Source organism: Idiotropiscis lumnitzeri, chromosome 5 (assembly GCF_059441095.1).
Source record: "Idiotropiscis lumnitzeri isolate Australia: NSW breed Sydney's pygmy pipehorse chromosome 5, RoL_Ilum_1.0, whole genome shotgun sequence".
Classification (NCBI taxonomy): Eukaryota; Metazoa; Chordata; class Actinopteri; order Syngnathiformes; family Syngnathidae; genus Idiotropiscis; species Idiotropiscis lumnitzeri.
Window position 1 is genome coordinate 29,113,433 of NC_142395.1, and position 23,179 is coordinate 29,136,611.

The 23,179-nt window shown below is 40.4% G+C and overlaps 1 long non-coding RNA gene across 4 annotated transcripts in view; it reads left to right on the forward strand.

Annotated features, from left to right (window-relative positions):
- LOC148337588 (uncharacterized) overlaps nt 1-23,179 on the forward strand; it is a 243,301-nt gene that overhangs the window by 216,356 nt on the left and 3,766 nt on the right. The window contains exons 3-4 of one of the 4 annotated variants that reach the window (XR_015843113.1): nt 13,133-13,223; nt 13,898-14,104. The exons of 2 other annotated variants lie outside the window; for them this stretch is intronic. This is a non-coding gene — a long non-coding RNA (uncharacterized LOC148337588). Of the gene's footprint in view, nt 1-13,132; nt 13,224-13,897; nt 14,105-23,179 lie in introns of those variants that run through there. One more of the 4 variants, XR_015843110.1, reaches the window with a different exon arrangement.

The window sequence follows — 23,179 nt, forward strand, 5'->3', positions numbered from 1 at the left end:
CACTGCTATGTTATTGATATGCAAAGAAAGATCCCAAAGTAGAACAAATACTTGTATACGAGATTACCATTTTAATTAAACGTTAAATCTGGTATATCATTCTCCTGCCTGAAAAAAATTCAAGAATGTCTCATGCCACCTGCATGAAATCAAATCTATTTGCTGTGCCACTCCATGAATTAATGAATCATTTATTTGCCCACAGTGTGTACTTAACAAGTAAACTACGGTTCACAATTTCAATTGAGGATGAGCTATATCAGTGTCAGCAACCTTTCTTGGATTATTCCTTGATCAAAGTCTGTACTCAGCAGCACCCGCTGCTGCAGGTCCCAACCCTCTGTCCCTCTCACTCCATGTCAAGCAGAACAAAGGCGAGCGAGGGAAGGACATACAGAGGAGAGAGGAGAAAGTGAGACTAGAGAAGGCGAGAAAAGCAAGAGGCCATGCTGCGGAGGTCGTGTTTGATGAGTCCTCCAAATCTCCAATGGATAGACGGAGAGAAAAGGTCGGCTCAACACAGCCGAAATAGAAACTCCGAGGTGGTGGGAAGAATGTTGAGGGGGACAGAGGAGGAGGACGTGGAAGGATTAGATAAAGACAATAATGTGAACTCAAGAATGACAACAACTAAACTCATCTGATCGGGAAATAAATGACGTAAGTTTAGCTGTGAGAGTTTTGCTCAACAGAACAGTGGTGCTTTGGGATATGATTGACCTGACATTTTCGCAATTCCAGCTGTTTTTTTTTGTTGTTGTTTTTTGTTTGTTTTTTGTTTTTGTTTTGTTTTTTTGCTTTTACTGCAAGCAAAAAATATGAGATACAAGATAGTGACAGTGCACTCAACTCTCCTTATGAAACAACAAAGCAGCATTTTGGTAGAGAAAAGAGGCTTGAATGTGTTTAATTGCCACTCGCAGTTTAAATTCACAGTGAAACAAAACAAAGAGAATTACTTTACAAAGAAGGTCTATTGCTGTGGCTGAGAAGATTTAAGTTTAGAATAAAAGAGAATATTTAGTACAGATTAAAACATGCAAAATGTTTAAATTTGTCGTTTGAAATATGAATAGAAGTCCTCCCCTTGTGGGGCTCCGGCCATTAAATATTAATTGTAAATTAAACATACCCGCCATAATCCAATTCATTAGCTTCTATTACGGGAACCCATCTGTGTGTTCCAACATGCAAATATAATGGTTTACTATTCAAAAGGCTAGGTGCACAAGTTGATTTGCATACAAATACGTAACGCCGAGCTCCAACAAAGTGTCTGCATAATTGAATTAGCCCTGACAGTCTCGGTGGAAAAGTGCGATGGAAGCAAAAAAAAAAGGTTCCAGTGTTGCAGTACCCCGCAGGACGAGCAAACGCAGTCACAATGAGCGAGGCTTATATCATCATGTTTCCTCTGGGGTCATTTGGAAAGAAACAATCCGGGCTCGGCTTCTCGCTTGTTCGATGTCCCACAGCCATTGTCGCTTTTTTTTTTGGGTGTACCTTGACTGCAAAAAATACTCATCTCCTTTTAACACTATTTTACCCACCTTGGGCCAATTCTCACAGGTGCTTCTGCACCATATCCGTTTTTTTTCCTATTTTTTTTTTTTTGACACCGAACTCCCAAAAGCAGCAATGCAACTTCTCCACTCAAGTGGAGCCGTTTGCATAGCTGAAGCTTTTTTTTTTTTTTTTTTTTTGCAAACGTATGAAATGTCTTTCCCTTGTTTTCCATGACTTGTTCTGCTTGAAATGTCATCATACTACTAATAGTTTTTAGCCCTTGAACTAAGGATTTCTAGTTAGCTTAAATATTATTTCTGATCAACCAGTTCAGGGTGTGACCCCCGCCTACTGCCCGAAGACAGCTGGGATAGGCTCCAGCACCCCCCACGTGAACCTAGTGAGGAGAAGCGGTACACAAAATGGATGGATTATTTCTTAAATGCAGATTTTATTTTTTGCATTTGTAAATCCAATGCTTGAGTTGCGAGTAGCAGCACAAAATTCAATATAAAATCATTCTCAAACGTTTGCACCTGGATTGAGGATTTGTTCGGATCTTGATCCTTCAATTTGAACTTTTTGATCCTTAAATGGGAAGTCACGCCCAAAACATGACAATAATTTGTTCTATGCAGGCCCACTAATCGAAACATGACCTGAAAAAACAATTTCTTCCCGAGAGCCATCTCCAAGCTGACGTCTCGCACACACCTTACCTTGCAGAACTGCAACATAAGGTGTTTTTTTTTTTTAATTATTTCACATTTGTTTTTTATTGAATTATTTAGTCATTAATTCATGTGATTGATATGTTGAACTCAATTATTTGTTATATTGCACTGGAGAGGGCATCTCTCCAGTCTCGTTGTACACTGAGTCCAATGACAATCAAGGGCATTCTGATTGTGATTCTGATTTCATTTGTGTTGTAAATTGCTCATCACTGCTTTGTTTGCTGTTTAATTTGTGTGTTTAACAACAGGCATGTTTTCGGGCAGCTAATGGGTCCATGTAGTCACATTAATTTATGTCGGGCATATTGTTGGACAGCTAAAGGGTACTTTGGGACGTATTGAGAATATTAGCCGTTAGCGGCGGACGAGCGCGGTTACGATTTTCGTTGTCGTGTATGCGCCAGGATTGTTATTGAGCTCTGTGAAATGGATTAAAGTGCAATTAATCTATCCCTGTGTCCGGTCACGCTCTTTGATTCGAGTGACTGTTAGGATGAGGGGCTCGGGTGAAGCCCCCTGAATTCACATACAGTCCCAGCGGAATGACAACACAGTTGCTCAGGTTTGCGCAGCTTCAGAAAACAAGTGAGCCGTGATTGGTCATTTACGTTATTGCGCCATTACTCTTAGCTCATACTGACGTCATTGTAGCCGTCGCTATGAAATTGCATCTTCCAAAATGCACGCCTTTCCGCAGATCATCCACTCTGCACCCACTGGACCTGCCGCAAAGCCCCATCAGAACAATCCTCTCTCACCTCGCTCACTCAGCCTTGTTAACCATTCACACTTGGCCTGCAAAATCACACTTTCTTCACAGGGGCTCTCATCGTGCTGTGCCATCGCTCTCTTTTCTGATCTCTCCCTCTGTCCCTCTGAATTTTAATTGGCTGAACAATTAAGCCATCTCTAATTTTTTGGGGGCCTGAAATAACAGATGGATCACTGCTTGTCTTCTATTTCCATTTAACCCCGTATTTCACATCTCAGCATTGTTGCATATTTTCATTTTAACTGACAAACTCACCATCCAATGACCGACTGTGGCAGCACTTTTGCACACAAGTCGTAACAGCTCATTAACAGATCACTGGTTCTTCACTGATAAGAAAGTTTGTGCGGTGGTTAATGCCTTCAAGATGTTTAAGTTCAAGCTGGTTCAAGTTTAGAATTTCTTAGCCTGGTTTTATTGGAGGAGGACATAAAAAAAAACTTCCGTATGTATGTCGCACTGGCTGTCACGCTTCCGTCAGCATGCCCTCGGACAGAAATTGAAGGTGAAAAGCTCGATCATTTGGGAGGCGGTCAGGGAAGAGCCATTTCCATTGAGAGGAGTCGGATGTAGTGGCGCGGGAATCTGGTCAGAAAAAGACCAACTGGACAAAGTGGTTGAGGAGAGGGAAGTCTGGGCTTCCCTTTGAAAGATGCAGATCAATACATACAAATTCAGTATTTTTTTTATTTATTTTTTTTTTACAATTTTTTAATAATAACCGGAACTGAAAGCTTAACTCACATAGTACAATATCTATATCTAATAGATATCTAATATATATAATTGTGTATGTTGGAAATACTGGCTCTACAAAATCCAAAAGGACTTGTAACTTCAAATCAGCCCAAATAGCCCTCATGAATATTTTGAGATATATTTTGAAGAAACACTCCTGGAAGAGAGCTAATCAGCCTCCTCCACAATTTTTCCTGCCGTGGATCCGTTGCCGTGCTGTTGCTGCCGAGGGGCTTTGGCCATGCGGCATTTTGCTTTACAGTGCACAGTTGTGCTGCGCTATGCTGTGACGGATAATGATCCATGGCTGTGTAAGTCATTAGCGAGGAAGTGGTTCTCTTGGATCCCCTGCATCCTGCTGTCACTTTGATAAATCGACAGCACTCAGATGCTATCAAACGGGACGGCTTACTCCAGGTGTCGTTGAGTTCTGTTGTTGAGCATCTCATCAGAAAATATAACGTATTTCTTGAGAAAATCCATGAGACTTAGGGCTGCGGCTATCTAATATTTTGGTCTTGCTCTTGAATAACCAAGTGCTCCCCCCCAAAAATATTAAAATATATATTTCTTTAATATATATATATATATATATATATATATATATATATATATATGTATAATAAATAATAAAAATAATATATATGAAATAATATATATATTTATTTATCCATTTATTTAATTTTGCTTGGTTAAGGAACATTTATGACTTTGAAAGAGCATGTAAACTTAGTCACTGTAGTTGTGTGTCTCCGTGTGTAGTATTGTTGTTTCGCTTGCCGGTTCCAGGGCCCGTAGGAAGGAACCATGGGATCAAAGTTTTGCAAAAATAACATGTCAGAGGGAGAACTCTGCATGCACGTTTGCTTCCTGGTGTGTTCAACTCACCCTTGACTCCTTTCAAAGGTTGATTTGTTTGGGTCACCTCAGAAAACCTCCACGGACATTTGAGGAAGACTTGCCGGCTCTTCTTAGTCGGATGATTTTCACCTCATTTCACACCACTGTGAAGCTTATGAATAGGCCCCATTCACGCTCCACTGAGTTGCATTTTTTATTTTTAAAGAATAAATTAAAATGCACTGGAAAATCTTCTGATGACAGAAGAGTAACTGACAATCACTTGGTTGGCCGTACTTTGCCCTGCCCTCTTCGGCGGCGTTTCTTTGAAAGAGCAGTCATTGAAAAGCAAACATGTCGATTCATTCATGGAGAATGTTTGTTTTTCGCCAGGGTGCCTCTGCCCCAGATGCAGATTCTAAGCTGCAATTCTCACATGGGGTGAAGATGGCGCAGCCTTTTTTGTCCGCGTGAAAGATTGGAGTAAAAAAGGTCTTTTCGTGGTCTCTATCCACGATGAATTGGGCTTTACATCCTTCTCAACTCGTTTGCAAATGAATTATATTCAGTCGCCTTAGTGCGAGTTTCCAGGGGTCCAGGACACATGCATAATTGTATTCTCCATTTTCTTCGGTTCTTTTTTTCTTTTGTGCGTCAGTCAGATATTTATTAAATCATAAATGAAGGCATGAATTATCTGCTGCATACACTTTTATACTTAGTCTGTGTAAAATGAAAATAATTGTAGCTTCTAAATGTGACAATCCATCGAGAAGACTATTGTTAACAACCAGGCCACATTTGAATGAGTAAAAAAAAAAAAAAGAAATTAAAATCTCGAAGAAGGGCTTTTCTGTGGCACCACAGTGAGCACAACAGCATGAAGCCACTATCTTTATGTTGGAATGCCGAATCAAAAAAAGAAGCACTTTTTGGGGCCAACCACGTTTTGGTGTACGGATAGCTAGCTAGCTAGCTAACTGTACACAAAATCACTCAAGTAGTGATGGGCACTCTGAAACCGAAGCTCTGGCGCACGTTTCAAACCCGGAAATGAAATTCCCTCGCCACACGGTTCCGACGCTCCGTTCAGTCTGGAGAGAAAAAAAACACGTGACGTCCGAAGCAATAACAGTTTCATTCTCGAAATGAACTCTAATAAACCCTAAAAAGAAACCATCTAAATCCAAAGACTGAGGAAAAATAATATTCTTAAAAAAAAAATGTTTGAGATGTGAAATAGTTTTTGTTACTTTGTGTATGTAAAAATATTTATTTATAACACTTTGGTTTACTTAAGACTTCAGGAAAAAATAATTTCTTAGCTTGACATTAAACAAGGTATGAGCCTTATCTTGATTTTTTTTATTTACTCAAAAACTGACACAATAAACAAAAACATATTTTTTTACTATAAAGAAGTTGACATCCAATCATTGCGTCCGTGTGTGTATACATTCTAATGTTTCGCTGTCTAAAAGCCTCGATCGTATTTGACTGCAGTTGTATTTTTTCGCCACCAGATGTCATTATCACGGAAGCTTTGAAGCTTCAAACCATTTTGAACCGATTGCTTCAAATGGTTCATAAAAGCTTCATTTGCCCATCATGACGATCAAGTTCCAGCCCTGGTGCGCCACTAGGCCCCATTTTAGCCACTCCCGAAAACAAAAATCAGTTGAACACTTTATCTTCACCACTGAGTCGTGCACGTTTTTCACTCCTCCGTCTGTGTCTTGATCCTCTTTTGTTGCCCACCTTTTCTTTTCTGCATCCTAGAGAGCGTGTTTGCGGGCAAATCGTCCTGTGGTCACACCTGCTGGCAGTTTCAATTAGGAGCTTATATCGACACAAGAGAGCCAGAAGGAAAATGCGGAACTGTTGCGTCACTCATCCCTATTACCTCAGCATTAGTTTAGCTCTTATTTGTTCCTGTTCCCTTCCTTGCGTCTGCCAGAAGTTTCTTGCTTTGTATGCTTTTTGTGTATTCTGTTTTGTAGTTTCCTTCCCTCCGTCATGACTCTTTTTCGTTTCTTACTCATACCGTCTGCGGTTTATTCCCCGTTGAGCTTTTGTGGTTGTTTCTTTGTTGTTTTGTGTGTTACTACGCCACACGCTCGTGTGTTCCCTTTGTTTGTGCGTCTTTCGCATTTTGCCACCATAACACTCTGCGATTTTTCAGCAATTATCTTCAAACGTGCAATGTAGATGATCGTATAAATGAGGGGGATTCATTCAGGAAAGACCAAGCGTTTACTCTTCTTCGCGTGTGCTCGCTTTTAGGCAACGCTGAAAAAGTGAATCTTCCTGGAGAGAAAGTGCTCAGAAGAAACAGCCTGGAAGTTGTTCAATTGTGCCAGTCGGTTAATCTTCAGTCCAGCTGAGGGACTCGCGACTAACCAGCTCTCTTGTTGGATACCAAAACCCAGCGCAAGAAAAGAAAAGCTTGTCTGGCATCAAGACTTTGGCTTTTACTGTGGCCAAGGGACTGTTCTGGGAGAGTGTAGATACCAGTTCCGGTTTCTGAACTCAGCCAAAGCTCATGTTTTGTCTTTGGGTGTTTAAGCGAGAGAGCAGCAAAACAGGCATTTTATTATTTGACTAATCATGGGATTAGGAAAAGAAGCTTTGGCACCACAACTCGTTTTTTCTAATCAGCTTCAGAGTATTCGGCGAAAATGATCTGTGGCCGCTCTTTCTTTTCTGCATTGTTGAACACATCCCGATGAAGCACAAGAGGAGGGATGAGGAGTATTGCCGTTTGTGGGGCGGACCAACAAAGTCTCCGAATTGTGTATCCGCGTATCTTTAGTCCACACGGTGGCGAACATCTGCCGCAAAAGTATAGCGATCGCGATGAGCGTTTCTGTCATTTGAAATTCTCTCATTATTATTCAGTCTTCGGCCAATTTTGGAACCCTTTTGTCGTGTTTGACGACAGAGAGACCGTGCAACTGTGGCAAAAAGTGAATACATAGAAACAGTTGCCCCACCCATAGTTTTATTTATGTCTGAAAGTCATTTTCTACGGATAACACGTTTTGTGTCGGTTTTCTGTCAGCGTGCAATGTTCGTTTTGCCAGCAGATGCGGCTGCTTCGAACCTTACTTAACAGAGCGGAAGCTGACCACCGTCGAAGAACAGTCAGTTTGAGATAATGGAAGAGAAGCTGAGCACCGAGAACTAGTGATGAGAAAATGAAGCTTCAAATTTGCTTCATGAACCAGCTGCTGTCTTTTTGAGTCCTCTAGATGGCACTGTTGCGTAAAATAAAAATGGCAATTCATTCAGTGCTGAACAGAGAGTGCCATCTAGAGGAGTCCAAAAATACTACCAAAAAATGTCTTTACAAAAAGTCTTAAAATGGGATTACAAACGAGGAACACATTTGTTGTTGAAAACCTGCAGGGAGCACATCAAATCCGTCAACGCTTTGTTGTCCAGCCTGCCCAAGAGGTGCTGTAAATCTCAATAAGCGTTGGAGCAGCTACAAAATAAAGACATAAACATGACATTTTTATAAAAGCTCGAATATAAACACGGGTGTGAGCGTCTCCAGATCTCCCGCAGATCACCCCGCCAACCGCTGTGGGATTTGGAAGTGTGCTCAAGCCAGTGGCAATAATAGAAATATCGCCTCGAGAAGCCGAGACTTGTGATATGGCACCCTCGGCTCTCCGCTGGCCTGCACAAGCGCACTTTTCCTTTTTAATCAGCTGTACGGCATCCCGGAAGCAGCGCTGGTTGAGCTGCACGCCCAGCCAACTCACATCCTCTCTTTGCGTTTGCCAGCTTGCGTGTTCACTTAATTTGTCACATTCGGAGACGTATTGACTTGACTTCTTCCACCACTTTCACTTCATTTTTTTTTCATGAGAGAAGAAGAAAAAAAAGGATCGTTGCTTGTCTCTGTTTCACTCTTTCGATCAGACACGTGCAAATCTTTACTCCTCTGCAATGGATTAGATCGGACCAAGGTGGGGTTCGGAAATTCATTCACTCCAAGATTTTCTTAAAAAAAAAAAAAAAAAAGTATGACTTTGCAACTGGCTGTCATGGTCCAAAGATTAGTCGAAACGGAGTGGACTGCTCCAGTGAAACAAGAAAAAGGCTCACTTTTGGAGCAACGGTGGCCGCTCTGACATGGAGGATGGTCACATGGTCACAAGCAGCGACACGCGGAAGAGCAAAAGTGCAACGCGATCGGCTGTGATGCTGGCGTGCATGTGAGAGGACATTCGCGCAGGATTGATTTCCGTCGTGAACATGAGCTCTTCAACGTACGCACAGATAAACATTTGCGACTCTTCAGAAAGAATCAAATCCAAAGATTACTCTTTACTTGCACAATGACACAATTTCCTTTTTTGCCTAAAAAAATTATTAGAAAGATTGTCGCGTTTGGATTTGCACAAACTGATTTCACAAAATGATGGTATTTATATTTTGAGAAATTTTCTGAGTTTCTTTATTGTTTGAGCGACTGACTGACAAAATTAATCAGTCTCAAAAGAATGCTGTCGATCAATTCTCGTAGAACTTGGGTGGTACACAAAAGAATCTGTGATCCAGTTCAGTTGTATTTAACTTAAGTTTAATTTGTTGCCATTTAATCATTAAGAACTTGTTCTTTTTTAAACATTTATGTAGGTACGATATTACATTTTTATATGCAATATATTTTAAGTGTTAACTCTGGAAATTAATGTAAAAAATATTAACACAGTGAAATATTTTAACTCAACTCGGTTTTATTTACTTCAAAAATAAATTGCATACTTCGCAAAGCCAACTTTAAACAGTAGCTGTTCATCTCTGTTTCGAAGAAAAATGCCCGTCGAGTTTAGATGGCATTAATGAAGGATCAAAGAAAGATATTTGAATTAAAATAGACTTCATATTTGGTGGCTTTACATAAATTCCAAGATCTTACTCAGCTAAATATCTGTTTCAAGCTTCTCAAAAGTAGTTGAAAAATTTGATTAATCACCATTTATTATTGATTTTATGCAATTTAGTTGAAAAAATAAATTTTTTGAAAGCCCAAATTTTAACTGATTCATTATTTCAATACGGGGTTTATTTTAAATTAATTTATTTTATTTAAACACGGTATTTTTTTTTCAAATATTATCATGTTTCAGTGGCCTACAATGCTATTAAACATTTTCGGAATAAAATCTTTTTTTTTTTTAATAAGAACACTTAGCCTTATTGGGCTAGAACTAAATATTTTTAAGGTGCTACTTGGTGTCAAAAGTTTGAGAACAGATACGCTTCAGATAGAGCAACTTATTCAATGGAATGAATTAATGGAGTCGGTGTATGCATGCTTGACTCGAAGATGTTGATCCAAAACGATCGTCATTGTGTCCTTGGTGGCATAAAAGGAGGACACAAATGTGAGCGTTTGAGACTGACAGAACATTTCAGCTCAGGAACGAAAGAACGCTCTCCGCTGTGTGCTTTGTGTGTCAAGTGTGACAAGCTGTCAGTGTGTGTACCTGTGATTTAGCACAAGGGCAGTTCCAGCAACATGCTGAGACTTCTCAGAGGGACTTTGACGTGTTTAAAAAAAAAAGGAAAAAAAGGGGCAATATTGGTATCAGTTTCAATCTCAGCTTGACAAATGCACATCTTTCTGATTCATTTCGCTGTAAAGCGAACAATTTGGCATTCACACGAAATGCAAGCTGTCTTCAAGGCAGCTTTAAAAGAGTTTGGGTATTTTGTCCATACGCTGAATTGAACTATACTCGTGCTTTTGTGGTGCGCTCATTGTAACCAAGCATAATCATATGTTTGGAACAGCAGTAGTGATTTTGTTTTAGATTTTATTTCCGAGGGCATGCCACACTCCTAATTCCTCAACAATTCCATGCAAGATTGAGACTGATTTTCAATTTTACAAACTCGTAAACGTATATCTGCAGTGATTTTCAAGCGATTGAATTTTTTTAATTAATTGCAAATGAATCAAATTTTTTCTGCTATTATTTCTTGTGAAGCTTTTAACAGGTATTTACTTGAATAATATCTTGTCATTAATGTAAAATCACCAAATATGAAGTGTATTTTAAATCAGAGACTGTTCTAATAACTGTCTTTGATCCTTGAATACGATCAAAATCGAGTCATCTTGACGTGAATTTTTCATTTAGTTTTTCATGTTTTTTTTGTTTTTTTTACAGTACGGCTTTCTCACTGTGAAGCCCTTGTTAGTGGGAACCGAGACACTTATTCAGCGATGCCCTTTTCAGTCAACGACGGACAGACATTAATACACAAACACACTCATGCAGGACCTGCGAAGCGTGTCCGAGCAACACTTGTAAAATCCCCATCGTGCTCGTTCTTTCGGTCATGACCCGCAGCTTGTGCGGAAAAAAAAAAAAGCACAAAGTGGTTTTCATGCTTTTGTGTATCATCTGGCGGTGACTTTTGTACGTGTAAGTGTAGCTGCGCCGAGAGAACTTGTGATTGCCGAAAATCTTAGCCTTTCAATAATGCATGACGTATTGAGTCGCAACCAATCACAAGCGAGCTTTCAGGTGCAGCAAAGTGAATTCATGCTGTGCTGAGTGAAATAATGACGACAACAGAACTTGCAATATTGAAGAGAAACGTGCACGCCACTCAGATCGCATCCAAATGCTAAATGTTTGAATTTTCCTTGAGTGTGTGTTTGCGTGCGTTCGTAGGATTTCATCTTGAATCCGATGATTTGCTTCATTGACCCCCCTGACACGTGATTGGTTAAAGATGGTGGGCTGATGCTTGTTCCATGGAATTCCCCTCCAATCAGCAGCTTTTTGGTCTCCATGGCCACACCGAGGTAGCTTTCGTGCAAAGACTTTGTTGCTGTTGCTCTGAATCACAGACCTTCCCCGTTACTTCTAATTTGGACTATTAGTCAAGGGGTAGCATCTGGGTCGCCTAATTACCCTCTCATGTTCTCGAACTTCCCCATCTTTTTCTTTCCCAGCCCCCTTTCCACCTCATTTTCCAGCAAACCTACTGTTGACCAGCGGGCGATTCTGATGGGAGACAAATGCTGGAAGTGTTTCCGAGAGACATACTAAAAAAAATATATAAAATGGTGTTGGAAGAACATTTGAGAAATTTGAATGAAGCATAATCAACTTTTTTTTTTTTAATGCTTTCCTTTGCAGAGTTTTATATCAGCTTTGTTTTACGCGCCTCAACATGCGAACAAGCGTGTTTATTGCGGTCAATTGTGTAGCAATGGTGAATAAAAAGCAGTGAGCGATCTGGTCACGCGACAAGCGTGTACCCCGTGGATTTGTTTGTTTGCTCGGATTGAATGTGGCAAATATAATCCAAGGAGTCCTTTGACCTTCAGACAGTTGAGATTGATATTGCGCCTGGAGCGTCGACCTCTTATGGGTAAAGCATATCCATGACCAGTTTGTCATGTAGGCTAATTGCCTGCTGTGAGATCAAGTCTTGGATGGCTGAGTTTTAATGATGATGGAATAATCTTTGCTCCAGTAAGCTTTCCTCCACAGACACCCCCCCCCTCTCTTCATCATGCTGAATTTGCAGACCAGGTCTTGCCAACTTGAGAGATGGACCACCACTGTTTACAATTGGGGGTTGTGTGATTGGTTTGATTTGGGGGTCAGCATGTTGGCAGCGTCTCGGCTAAGTTTAATGAGGTACTTTCTCATTAATTGTAATAACTTTCTGTCAGCGCTGCTTTTGTAATGATGCAATTTGCTCTAATGGACACAAACGCTTGTGGGAAAGCAGACTGCCTTTTCCACATGAGTAATTTAGATAGTGAAGTAGTATTTTTGGACTCCTCGAGACGGCACGGTGGACGACTGGTTAGCACGATGGCCTCACAGTGAGAGACAGCATCGGGCGTGGGTTCGATTCCGGCTCCGGCCATCCTGTGTGGAGTTTGCGTGTTCTCCCCGTGCTTGCGTGGGTTTCCTCCGGGTACTCTGGTTTCCTCCCACATTCCAAAAACATGCATGGCAGGCCGATTGAACACTCTAAATTGCCCCTAGGTATGAGTGTGAGCGCGGATGGTTGTTCGTCTCTGTGTGCCCTGCGATTGGCTGGCAACCAGTTCAGGGTGTCCCCCGCCTACTGCCCGAAGATAGCTGGGATAGGCTCCAGCACCCTCCGCGACCCTCGTGAGGAGAAGCGGTACAGATGATGGATAGATGGCACTCTGTTCAACATTGGGCATTTTTTCAAACCCTTGATTTGAAGCAACAGTGCCATCTAGAGGACTCAAAAAATACAACAGGTGGTTCATGAAGCAAATTTGAAGCTTCATTTTCCCACCACTAGAGGCGATCTTTGATTAGCTGGGAGGAAGTTCCATCAAGCTTGGGAATTGAATATTAAAATATTTTTGAGCATTATTTTACATCCTTAACATCAATTTAAAATAACCGAGTTAATGTTTTTCTAAATAACCACGATCTTCCTTTTTTTTAAATGTATTTATTTACTTTTTTTACAAATAAATAATAACCACTGAGTTGTTTGCATGTTTTTCAAGCTAAAGCATCACCACTCGATTCTTGCCGCCGATCGGATCCGAGCGACCTGTTATGAACTCCATTTGTGAGGCCCTCACACATGAAAAGCAGGTAAATGTCAGGTGTGAAGAGTGTCCGATTGTACATTTTATTCATCAACGCTATATTCTCCCTTTTCCCTCCACGCTTTGCTGTCACTGAGTCGCCCTGGCTCCTCGATAATGTCACTGCCTGGGGACGCGCATCACAGATGGATCTCCTTCACTGCACACCTTTGCCATCTTCATTTCCACCTTTCTTTGATCTACACCTTTCTTTTGCTAAGCCCTCTACGTCCTACTTTCCGCTATCACTCTCTGCCACGTACGGCGGGGCGATGGAAATGACTAAGCTCTCAATTATCCAGCCATACTAAAGGTCACAGTCATAATCCTCACATATGATATGTCAGTGGATCAGGAATTTTGCTTATTGACTTGGGTTCAGATGTCTGTTTGGAGAAAAAAGACGTTCCCCTTAAAGCACTGCTTCTCCATTATTTTATGTTAAAAGTTAATTTTATTGATATTTTTCATTGATGATTTCAATTTTGCTTTTCTTGTGCTCATGTGGTCAGTTTGCGTTCAAATATCTTTTGCGTTATACATCGCAACGCCGATATTTTTCATTTGCCCGTCATCTACGACGTTCCGCATTGTTCGTTTGCTGACCAGAATGTCGCAAGGCGCAGCTAAGCGCTTGTTTTAAAGACAGAATGTTCTCTGGGTTTCATGTTGATTTGTCAGGACCTCCAGCTTTTGCCCAGCATGTTCCTCAGGTGCCAAAAGAACAGCTTGTCGTGCACCTGTCCAAACGGAAAGCAGGATTACCTGGAGGGAGCGCCACATTGGATAAAAACCACGGCGACATTTCTCTATTTCTTTCAACTTTTCGGCCTTTTCGTCCTCCATTTCCAGACGTTTGAAGGTCAATCTCCTTAATCTCAAGTGACACGATCATTATCGGCTTTTCCTTTGCTCATCTAATGAATATGGATACACACACACACATATTCCATCTTGTGTAAGTGGTCGAACACACACACACACGTAAAAAAAACACCCCCTTGTGCTGACCCCCCCCCCCCCCTTTCTATCTGTTGACACCTCCTGTCGTCCACGTGGATGCATCATGTTGTTGCTCTTCCCCTTGCGACTCGCAGGCCACCAAAGCAAGAAAATGTGTTCTCAGAGATACGTCCTCCCTTGAAATGTTTTATTGGAGTAATAGCGTTCTCACTCAAATGGTCCTGATAGCTTTAATTTCACACATGTGTGAGCACAATGGAAATGAGCGTGCTGGCATGCACCACTGGGGAATATGAAATGTATCTGTTTTTCTCATTTGCAACAGGCCAATAGATCACTTCTCTTCTGCAATGAGTCACCATGGTCATCAACATTTTGAAACGCTCTCGCTAATGTTCCAAAATCCAAACTTGGCATGACACACAGGTTTGTTTGTTTGTTTGCATGCTTTTCGCTAATGACAAACAGCATTTTTAGAAAAGACAATATGCGCATTTTTCTCCATTTCAAACAGTTCCATTCATCCGTTCATTTTATTTGTGACCCGCCGTGTTTTTAATTTGACATCAAATCAGCGTTTCCAATTGAAATAAACTTGAATGCCATGAATCCATTCCAGCCTTTAAAAATTTATTGCTACGTTTTTTAATAAAGAAAAATAGCACTGTATTGTGAAGAGTTAAAGAAAAAAAATGAAATTGTTTTATGACGTTTAATTTCGATGAAAGTAGTGATGGCTAAATGAAGCTTCAAATCTGCTTCATGAACAAGTTGTCGTATTTTTGGACTCCTCTAGATGGCACTCTCAATAAAAAAGAATGGAAATAGAGTTTTCTTTTTGTCCAGAGCTGTCCTGGTGTCAAGGAATGAAGAAAAAGTATATTCATTGATCACCAGTAACGTAAACAATTTTGCTGGCCAGAAAATACAATCTAAAATCCAATTTTTGTTTTCACACTTCAAAAAATGACACGATGATTTGAGGATCGAATAACTTTTAAACTCCATCACATGCATAAGCAATGTGTGGCTGCTCTGGGAAATACAACATTAATATTCAATCTGTCAGTTACAATATATTGTGTTGTTACGACAGTTTGTCTCGACTTCAAATTGTGCGACGGGTCCCCGCTCTGTCGACGAAAGCAAACGTGAAAATGAAAATCTGATTTTGCTCTCAAAGGGCTGCATTGATTGTCACTCCCCAGCTGCAGGTAGCAGACGCCAGTTAAATTAAAACACAGCAGCACTTTATTTCACTGCGCGCGCACCTCCGTCAGTCCACAGTGAGTCACGCTGGCGCTTCCTAATGAGGTTTGGCTTTTTGGAAACCTCCCATTTACAGTACAAATTATAGCAAGCTAAAATTAAACCTCCGCCTCGTCAGAGCCATTTTCAAGACATTCAGGGTGATGAATAATTGAGTCTGCCGCTAACGCCATGACATCTGTTATTTATGATTCAAAATGAGGACCCTAATAGCGTTCCATTACGGCCCACTTGACGTTATACACAAAAACACACGAAAGTCTTCGGAAGCGTGTTGTACATTCTAAACAGAGTCAATAAATAAGCCGCAGCAGGAAACACTGTGAGACAAAACTAGTGGGAACATTTCTGGACCACATTTTGTACGTGTAAAAAGGGCCTGACCTCAGCTGTGTCAGATGAGTTGTGCAGTACAGTACATCAATATTTTAGATGGATGAGCTCTTTTTATGGAGGCTAAAAATGATGTACTCGCTTCCTTTGTCTGCACGTCCTCGTTCACGTCATCTTGCTTGACTGCAAACGTTCTCAGTTGGACGACAGCAGATTTAACGCAGAGATTTCAAGCAAGGTTTGTTGTACCATAGCTCGCATACAAAAAAATTAAAAAAAAACATTTATATATTTCAGGGGTGGGCCTTCAAGGCATTCTCTGCTGGCCTAAATTATGAACATATTTTTCACATATATCTCCTATTTTATTTTTAGGTGAGAGTTTTTATCCAATCAGAATTCAGCTAGCTCGTGTTACCAGGCAGATTTCACAATACCAGTAGAGGGCACTATTCGTCCGAGGCCTTCAGATGCAATTTTGCGGCATTTGTTCTGTGTCTCAAGGGGGCTGACAGTTGCGATAGCCAATCAGATCACGCGTTGGTTGCAGTGGGCCTTCTTGTTGGCCTTACGTTAAAGGCAATGAACGCGTTTTGTGATTGGATACTCAATCGTGAGGGGGCTGCGCTAAGCGGAATCGACGCACCCGGAAGTTGTCACTGGCAAGCGTTCGAAAATGTCAAATATATTTTTGCTTTTTTAAACCACAATGGCCGAAGGAGGGAAAAGTGTAGATTTAATTGCAGATGCACTTGCGAGGCCATTTTCAAGACGAACCTTTCAAGAGAAGCGAGGTTGTCCAACACTCAGTCGTATGTAAGTGTCTTTCTGTATATTATTTGTCCAGCCGTGGTGTCATAAATGATTATGAGGGGGATTTATTCATAGGATAAAGTAGGACTTTACTGAAGGCCTACATGAGAAATGCACGTCCCACCATTGATATATTTCAATGAGTTTACAATAATAGCCGTCTTGCAAATTTATATAACTTGACAGATTGGCTTGCCATGAGATATTGGAATCTGCTGTAAGAAAATCATACATTTGGTGATATTTTTGTATTTTTGATGACTTGGCCTGATGAAAAATTTGTTCATCGTATGTTCTATGCAAAGCACATTTATTTTCACAGATCCTGCAACCTCATTTGAACCGGACTGATGATGTGGCGCACACACTTGACTGTTCTGCACTTAAACGTCTGATTAGTTGAGATTACTTTGCTGAGTGTGTGGCTTTCATGAGCCGAGCGAAGAGGGTCAGTATATTTGGATTGAAATAGAATGGACAGTTGTTCCAAAAGAATTGGAACGCAACGGTTTAATGGAAAAGTAGCGGGTGGAAGCAAAAACGGTTGTCTGGTGTTTCCATTGGCTTCTTTATTGACAGACCAGTGAATGCGCCTGCCAGCTGATGCCCTTTAAGGGACGGTCACAAATAAGGTGCGTTTCCCCTTACTTGAAGCTGCTACATGACACAAATTATTCAGTTACTTGTTTCAAAAAGTTCCACACTTTTCTCCAGGTAAATGGATGACCTACGCTGGCCTCAATTATCCGAGGCAACGGCCTCGTCGCTTTTCAGTTGCACATTTCATTGCTTTTGACTGCCACCATCTTCAACGGTTTCATGTTGTTCATTTGAAAAAAGGAAGTTGACAATTTTGACCAGCTGGCAGACATTTGCAATTAACGGGAGGCGAACTCACCAACACCAACACAGATGCAAACAATTTGGTTTAGCAATTAATGAATCCAACTTTTCTGCTTCTCAGAAAAGGTTCTAGCTACAAAAAAAACAATTAAACTGCCACCGCGACCTGACTCCAGATAAGCGGCAGAAAATGGATGAATACTGTATATTCCTGAACACAACGTTCAAATGCGCCCAATTTACCTTAAGGCTAATTTGTCAAATATTTTTACAATTTGATTTATTTTTTTGAATGTGGAACTGTGTCTTCAAGTTCTCTACAGCTTTGAATGCTCAGACTAGTGATGGGAAAATGAAGCTTCCAATTTGCTTCATGAACCAGCTGACGTATTTTTGGGTCCTCTAGATGGCACTGTTGCTTTAATTGAAGGGTTTAAAAAAATGGCAATTGATTCAGTGCTGAACAGAGAGTGCCATCTACAGGAGTCCAAAAATACTACAAGTGTTTCATGAAGCAGATTTGAAGCTTATTTATCCATCACTTGCTCAGACTGAACCATTGTAGTGATCTGCAGCCCTGCCACTATTGCTTCTCTGGTTCCGTGTATACATTTTAGAGTTCATTTTCAGATACATTTATTTGTTCGTAATGGAATCGAATATAGAGACATCATAAAACTACATCCATCCATGTTCTCCGCCTGTCTCCGTAGTACATGCACTCGATTGGGCATGTGTTGTTAAATGATAATCTCGCATGAACACAAATGGTCAAAACGGAAGCCCAGTCACCAATGATTGAGACACTGCGATGTCCTCAATGCGCTCTCATGGGCAACATCGCGGTTCGAGGACTCGCAGTTCCAACAGCAAATCAATAAACCCATCCTGTGATGATCAACAGCAACATCAGAGACCATTTTTCTGCCTGATTGGCTATTTTTGTTCACACAGACCTGAAGTCCTTTCAACATGTCGAGCCATCTCACCAGGACAGATGTAGGAGGATTATTTTGAGGTCCTCATCGCAGGAGACATATAAGCTGTCCCATGCATCAAATTGGGGGGTTTGTTTGTGTCTTTTGGTCAGAAGTGACACATGAATAGGGCTCAATTTATTTTGTATTTTTTGGATTTGCAATGAAGATTGGAAGGAATTTCTCAGCAGTCAAACAGTTGGTGGCTGTGCAATTTGCACAGCGTGGCCCTCAAAGTTCCTTTGCTGATCGTCATGATAATGCCACAATATCCTTCCTTTCCTTCACGTCTGATCACTAACTACATTTTAGAGTTGATCTCTGTTCCAACAAGTAATTTTTTCGCATCATGCAGTCTGATGGTTTAGCCCAAATCTGGTACAAATGAAAATTAGGTTTCAGGCTGAGAAGTTTTTTTTTTTGTTAGTTTTTTTAATACACGCCTGGCACACACTGTACACTCTCAGAATCAAAGTCGTGGTCGCTCGGAGTACAAAATGTTTTTTTTAAGTGATGCTGGTAAAGAAGGAATATGGTCGCTCTGACTATCAAGACAAACAAAGGGAATAAAAAATGCTGATGCTGATCATGCCTACCTGCGAACCGACCGACTCACAAGCTTAGAATCTGACCTGCCTTGTCAGATTTACATTGGCAACACGCTGTTGAAATTTGTATATCCATATGTAAAAATTGGTCGAGTAAAATTAAAACAGTTGCCAGATGTTCTGCATATCCAGAACGATTTTGTCCTGCTAATGCACATAAAAGTCCATCAACAGATTGTTAAAACAGTGCCATTTAACACGGGAACAACTTTGCAAATTAAAACAGAACAGACCCAAGAGAAAAAAATCGAGATTTATTTAGCATATTTTTGGAACTATAGAGCGGGGTGAAAGAAAAATACACGGAAAAACCGCACCGTTGTATTAGCCGCATGGTTCAAAATCCAGGAAAAAAGTAACGGCTTATCGTCCAGAAAATACGCCAAGTAGAACGAGAAGTAAAAGTAGATTGGACAGTGTTCACATGAAGTTTGTGGATGCCACAGATGGTGCCAAAAAAACTTTTTTTTCTGGACATTTAAAAAAATGGGAATTTCTAAGCGGATTGCAAAGGATACTTTCCCCAATTATCACTTTACCAAACTAGTGAAAACAATTAACGAGGCATAAAATAATCGTAAGTGTTTTGCCAACGCCGCGGGTCTTCCTCATTATGACAGACGATCACTCGTGGAAGCTCTTTTGCCCTCAGGAGTGCATCCAACTCATGACTTTATATCAAAAGATTGTCATCAAAACTCCTGTGGATTGTGATTATTTTTTTTATCTCTACAATCCCATCCATTGTTTTGCTCTTCTGACAAGAATTTTTGTCTGCACAGAATTGATCGTCGACTTTGTATTTCTTTCGTTTGTTGATTCTGGTCTTGGTTTCCACCTCAACCAATCTCTCTAACCCAAGCAGCTTTTCATTTGCACGTTTTCTAATGAGTCATTCTCACATTTCGCGCTGGGAAAAAAAAATCCTTTTTATTTTATTCATCCTTCCGATACGTTTATCCTCACGAGGGTGGCGGGCGTGCTGAAGCCTCACCGTCTTCGGGCAGTCCATACTTTTCAACGATAAATATCCGGAAAAATCTGCTCTGACTTGAGAAACACATTTTCATGGCCTCATAGCAAGTGTTTTTTTTTTTAACATGTTCAGAAAATATATTTTTTAATACTAAAAAAAGAACCCTTGTTCGAAGAATGTGATACTCTGATATCTCCTAAATACGCCAGTAAAAGCAAACTCTGGTCGACTCATTTCTAACTTTCTTGACTCATCTTTGGATGGCAAATAGCACGGAAAATACACAAAACGTTCTGTATGACACTAAAAGTTGTTTCTTCTCCTTCTCACGTACAACATTCGGTCAACAGGGACCCACACGTTTTCTCTTTCAAAGGTCTTTTTTATTAACTTTCAAAACCTCAATGAAAAACATCCCAACAAGTCATGTTAATTTTGCTCTTTTAACAAAACAAACCCCCAAATCTCCAGACAGCAAACCCGCACACGCACACACATGCGATAAATTGTACATCTAATTCTCATAAAATGTAAAATGCTGCAAAACACAATCCCAAAATGATCCATAACTTATATTATCCACTCATAAAAACGTTGATGGCATGTTTTCTACTCAAAAACAGCAGTGATCGGTTTCTTGAGGAAAGTCAGGAAGGGGCGCCAAGCCTTGTAAGACGCACACATTCTCTCATTGCTAATTGTTAAATTCTTTACATTCTCTGTACTTATACTATTCATATGTGCTTTTCACAAAATCCTTTTTTTTTTTAAGTACGATTTTCCTATCAAGGTATCACTGCATATGTGGAGTTGCACATTTCCCCGTTGTGGTCCGTCTAACGGTGATCTTCATTGATTCATTTGATACGTGTGCTCTTTTATCATGTAGTATGTGCTTTTGCTTGACAATGACAAAAGTGATGCATTGCTTGCTGAGATGAGTCAAAGCACCCTCTTCCAGGCTATACTTTAAGACCAGATGACAGACATGGCTTTAGGGTCGCATCGAACGCAAGCAAGACCCATCGGGAATATGTGAGCGCGTGCGGCTGTGCAGGTGTGCGTGGACGTGACTTCGGCTGCAGACAGAAAGACAAAGAGGGGGAGTTTAATGGGGTATCCTCGGGCAAGTCTCCGTTGTTCCCCCTCATCAAACACGCTGGTAGTGCTTTAGCCCCATAATGGCTTCCGTGTTGGCCTGAGCCACCGCACGCTTCACCGCTTCCTCTCCCTCATTGCTCATTCTTACAGGCCTGATCTAGCCGCATTCCATAATGGAGATAAGAAGCGGGGAAGATGCACGACTTGAAGTGGCTGATGGGTTGTGGGGAGGGGGAGTTGATTTGGATTTTTTTTTTTTTTTAAGATGCAGGAACCCTGAGAGAGGGGGGAAGGGGAAAGGAGCAGAGGTGACTGGCAGGGGCGGGAGGGCTTTATGAGGTGATTATGGAAGGAGGCCAATCTAATGACACAAACAATTCTCTGCACTTGCTAACATACCAAAATACAAGTGTCCACATCACATCTATCATTAATAACACCGCATTGCGTTGATGACTAGAGAGCACTTTTCACCGTTCTTTATTCAGCATTAATTGAAGGCATGTTAATGATGGCTTTAATGCACTCGTAGAACGCATCAAACCCTTTGAGTTCAAATCCGCATTAAAAGTAAGATACAGTACTGCAATCGGTTGGGGGCTGGAGGGGATTTTGTTTTCAATCTTCTGTAGAAAGAAACTTTATTCTAAAATGGCAATCTGATGGTACCGAAATGCATTTTTTATTCTCTACTGCCCTCCAATGTTCGGAAGATGCAATTTCCTGTTCACGAGCAGTGTTGATCAATCTTTAATGAGCCAAAGCACATATTTTACCCAAAAAAAAGTCAAACAGTGCATTATCAAACTGAAATTGTCTCACAGATTAATTATGTCAATCAACCAATCAAAACATTTTTCTTTAACCAGAAAATAAAAAAACATTTGAGACCAAGGTCTGTTTACGAGAGTAATCTGCCCAATAAGGCAGAGTACAATTCAGACAAATCAATAATAACTATACAAAATAAAAGTATGAATTATTTTATTTTTATTATTTTAAATACTTTGATCTCAAACAGGTCCTTAAGTTTCTTATTTACCTGACATGTTGCATAAAATTACATAAAAGTATACATCAAGGAACACTGTGATATTACAAACAAAAAACTACGGTTGATCTACTACCATCCATGACAATGAATGCAGTCCTGCCCTTTTTTTTTTTTTAAATTCAGTATAAGGCCTTGGCACAATGACTTCTTCTTTCGTTCACTGTCACGGGAAATGACCTGGCCAAGCTTGTCGTTTTCAGCTTCTTAGTCCCACTAATGATGAGGTGTCGTAAAAAGAGATGTAAGGGATTTCAAAGCCACCGTGGCTTTGACGATACATGGCGGTAAAGTTTAATGCTGTTACCTTTGAATTCCTTACCCCTAAATCTCCGAGGACTTTTTCTCTCTGAGAAGAATTACTCTCATTTGTAGCAGTTTGGGAAGAGTCTCCTTTAATTCTCCAATTCATTGACCAGTTCCCTTTATTTGGAACGGCCATCTCGGCTGGCTTCATTGTCTCTTGTGCTCAGATAAGAAGTCTATTATGAGCTTTCTTTAACATTTACAAGGGCTGCTGTATGTGCACCATTAAATCCAAGGTCTTTTACAGTGTTATGGCTTTACAAAGTCACTCTTTCCCACCTGAATGCTCACACAAATTCAAAATGTAATGTGTCTGAGAGCGTTCCTTTCATTGTTTCCCTGATGAGGAACGTTTTATCTGATGGTTCAGATTAATGATCAGTCGAGGAGTTTAAACACACATCCATAAACTTATGAAACCCTCAGATTTCTTTTTTTTTTTTTGAGAGAGAGAGATTTATATATACATTTATTTTCTTTGTTTAAGATCTAATTTCCCTTGGTTGTTGTTTGACATATGACTGATGTCCTCATTAAATCTGGATGTTGTAAGTATACATTCTTCATCATAATGAGAAAATTCATTTACTTTTTTGTTTACAAATACTTACCGTATGTTCTACATCATGTTGGCACGAAGATGCACACTGACAATTAACTGTTCAGTGGTGTGCTAAATGAACATGAATTTAATTTAATTTGCATTCACTTTTAATTATATTG